Source organism: Brassica oleracea, chromosome C5, assembly GCF_000695525.1.
Source record: "Brassica oleracea var. oleracea cultivar TO1000 chromosome C5, BOL, whole genome shotgun sequence".
Classification (NCBI taxonomy): Eukaryota; Viridiplantae; Streptophyta; class Magnoliopsida; order Brassicales; family Brassicaceae; genus Brassica; species Brassica oleracea.
In genome coordinates, this window is record NC_027752.1 from 20,643,329 (window position 1) to 20,647,509 (window position 4,181).

Genomic DNA, 4,181 nt, shown 5'->3' on the forward strand with positions numbered 1-4,181 from the left:
TTCACTGTCAGGTACCTCAACATCTTCTTCTGAATCCATATCAGCTGCATCGTCAGACTCCATATCACTTGAATCGTCAGACTCCATAGGTGCTTCCTCTCTGTTAGGCGACTCAGTACCTTCTTTCGCTATGTTAGAGGCTTGAGTACTCACACACAACTGCGTCGAAGCTTTGTTCTTTACATATGTAAGAAAATTTCTAACTTGCCGATCACTGGTGATGATAACATGGGGTGAGTAGATGCTATTGATCAAATCGGAAGGTAAATAACTCAGCTCTATATTGACCATGCTTACATCAATTCCAAAGTCTTCACACACCATAGCCTTTAGGTTTTCAAAGCTTGAACTTGTGTCCAAAGTAAGTAATCTGCCTCCTTTTTCTTCATCAACAAGAAATCCCCATCCATTGTTCATCGACGATTTCCACAAACCACATGAAGCATATATGTTAATCTTCATAATTTTAGAATGACAAAAGTTTGGAAGAACTAAAAGATGAAGAAAACTTCCACGTTGAATTTCAGAAATCGTGGTATGTTGAAGAAGAAGACAAGATTTTAGGAAAAAAACTTAAAAAAGGAAATTAAAAACATTTAAAAGATTTACTGAATATTTACTAACCGTTTTTGGCTAGATTTTCGGATTTTGTAATTTTATTAGGTAGAATTTGCATTCTATCTGTTTAGAAATTAGAAGGCCTGGTAGAATATTGTATACCACCGGTGTAGACAAAAAGACAATTCGAATAATGCATTTCCTACTTTAGTAGATTAATTAGTTTTTGTAGCGCATCAAATCTACCAGTTACGTAGAGCATAGAGGGAATGAGGATTTTATATTCTTCCCTAGTAGTTGTTAATGTTTTCGGTGTATTGCGCATACTACGACTGGTAGATCACTATGTCTTTGTTAGATTATATATTCTAAATCTCCGTAGATGGTAGATCAGATTTTCTAACACATTTACCCCATTTTTGAAATTACTATTCAAACATTTTTTGAATCTAAATTTATTTTTCTTATATGCAGTTGATTATCTACATCAAATATACAATTTTGGCAGATTTTTTTGCATTCTAAAAAAATTGATATGAATTTTTATATACAAAAAGGGTAGTGAATGTCCAAAAATGACAAAAGTTGATTTTGTTATAAAGGGACAATACTTTAGTTTAGTTGTTCTATATTGCCAATTTTCCCTTTATATGTCATAATCTCACATAAATGAATTTACTATAACCGTTACAAATGTCCGTCGCTCTACATGCTCCAAGTATTAATGTTCGATTTGCCTCAGTACCCTACGATTATAAAACAAGTAAAAACAAACGACTTAGATATCATGTATTATCAGCTGGTAGTTCAAATATTAACAAAGGAAGAGAGACGGTAAAAAGAGTCACCGAAAAAGCGACTCTCTATAAGTGTGAGACTGAGCATAATCCCTAGAAATAGCAATTAAGATCTAGTTGTTGGTACTTCCTTGATTCACACATTATATATGTGCTTTAAATCTATATTTGTTGCAACCCTATTCAGTTAGAATTGTGTAATCTCTTGCGGTCTGTAGATTGACCACAAATGATTCAAATAGATCTCCCAAAACAAAATTCATCAATAGAAAAGACAAAGTTTATTCAATTTTTGTTTGTATAGGTATATTAATCATTGTCCAAAAAAGAGGGTAAATTGAAGTTGACTTGTATATCGTAGATTGAACCTATAGACGTTGGAAAATCATGAAACTCGTCGATCCATATTTGTCGATGTTAAAAATGTTTAGATAAACCATATTTTTATATAATGATATAAGATTATCTTATGCCTAATGGAATATTTTCAAAAGAGCTGAGAATACTTGGAATGGACTTTTGGGGTGATTAAAGAAATGGGGCCATGATTATCGTAAGTGCGGAGGTAATGAATTACGCATTAAGCAACTAAAAGAAAGTTAAAGAGGAGTTAACTAAATCGATACTTCAAATTAAAAAAAAAAGGTTCATTGAAAATGCCCTTTGCGTTGTTTTAGGTTGTGGGATTACAAAAAGATAAGCTCCAAAGATTATAGATCACAAATTTGAGCTGTAATTAGGAGGTTCACACGTCTATTATCATAGCAAATTACATCAAAACTCATAACGGATTTGGTACCTATGGTTGTGCTTAATCAAGAACCAAAATTAGGTACATTTAAAAATTAAAGATTCCATAAAAATAATGCAATTCCAATATTTGGGGCGTGGAATGAGTATGTATATAGCATCAGTATCTTGTGTGTTCCCAAAGATCAATCATACTAATCTTTGGGAATCGCATTCTACATTACTTAGTCTTAGATTTATATTGGTTAAACATTCATAACCGTATAGTAGAAGCGTCTTATTTCTTTTAATATACTGTATGGTGGAGTGATATTAAAAGATACTAACAAATTAACTCAACTACAAACACTAATTTTAAATTTACAGAGTCGTAGGATTGATAAATCAAACCAAAGTAGAGATATTCTTTGATGATCGCTGGATTCCAATGAACAAGTGCATACATAACTCCTCAGTCTACACAATACATATTTGAAGTGATCCCTCATTACTAAAACCTTTGGTACAATATCTTGATAATCTGTTGAGTTTATCCGAAGGTTATGTATATTAAATTCACAATAAATTTCAATGATTTTTCTCAATGAATATCACATTCAAAAGGTTAGGTGTAGATGCTATTTCTACATCTCAAATCTAATGTTCTTTTTGTTATATAAATAAAAAGATAAGTACTACCGCAGAATAAAAGAAGACAAGCGAAGCACGACTTCGGATATCCATAACCCAATTAGGATACATATATACAATTAGTTTTGTAGTAATTGTGACGAAAACATTGTAGTTCTATCGCCTCCTTAAGCAAATAGCAAAACTAAAACAAAGATATAAATGTACCTATATAGGACCCTAGCCAATTATCTTCGACCTCTAAAGCAAAGTGTGCCGCCTTCTTTCTTTCTTACATCAAATTCTAATAATTTAAAACAAAATGTTGTTAAGAATGAATATGAGTAATGTTCATCGCGACTAGAGATGCAAATAAGATCAATCATTTAAAAAAGTTTTGTCCCACAAATATATATGCTTCCAATGATGAAATGATTATGTGGAAGACATAGGAAGGTTTTCACTTTTCACCAACTACTCTTCATTATTCCCCCACATAATGTCTAATATTATTGGCATCATCAGTTTCAACTTTTGTGTTTTCTTTTCCTTGTATCCTCTTATTTTACATGATTAAGAAATCTAGGATTTGATTAATTATAAACAAAGAATACAACCTTGAACCTACAGTGTATCATTTATCAAGTCGTGTTTTTAAAGTTAGTCCATGAATGTGTACTGGAAAAGAATGATCGATTTTTTTTTCTTCAGAAATATAATTTAATAACTATAATAAGGATTTGTTCCAAAAAAAAACTATAATAAGGTGTCACAAACAATCTTTTACGTGTTATTTTTCCTTTTGACATTTTGGCGTCCTGTAAAATATAAATAGCAGTTGGTGAAATAATATTTTGTCTGGCTTGGGCTTTGGAAGTGCATGTATTTCCGTAATATACGCCTCGTTTTGTTCGTTCTTTCCATTACATTACGTTACGGGTTTCATTTCAGTTCTCTGGCTGAGTGCAAAACTGCAAATGAATTCTTTTAAAAGAATATTTGAGTATCAAAACTAAACTAGAAAGCACAGATTAACTAGGAACTACATCAGTCCAATAAACGAGACTATATGCTTGAAGGATTATTCACAAAATGGTTTGAATTGGGAACAATAACAATGGTCTCGTCTATATACAGTCAGGCCCTTCACAGACTTGTAATTAAAATAACGTATTATTATGGTTTTAGGAGTATATACTCTAAGTCATGCATGTCCACGTTTTTTACTATATATGGTTTTGATTTGAATGAGAAAAGCTGCTATTTTGACCCTGTTGTCTAGGCAGGCTAAGCTTAATCTTTCTCTATCCACCTGGTGGCATGGTGCAGACGAGAATCCTACTTTAGTGACAACACAGCTTAAAACATAGATTCTTTATAGCTACTTCAGATTCAGACATCATTCGAATCGATTTTGGTTTCATTCACTACAAGAAAACAGCGGTATTCTGACGGACATTCCGACGG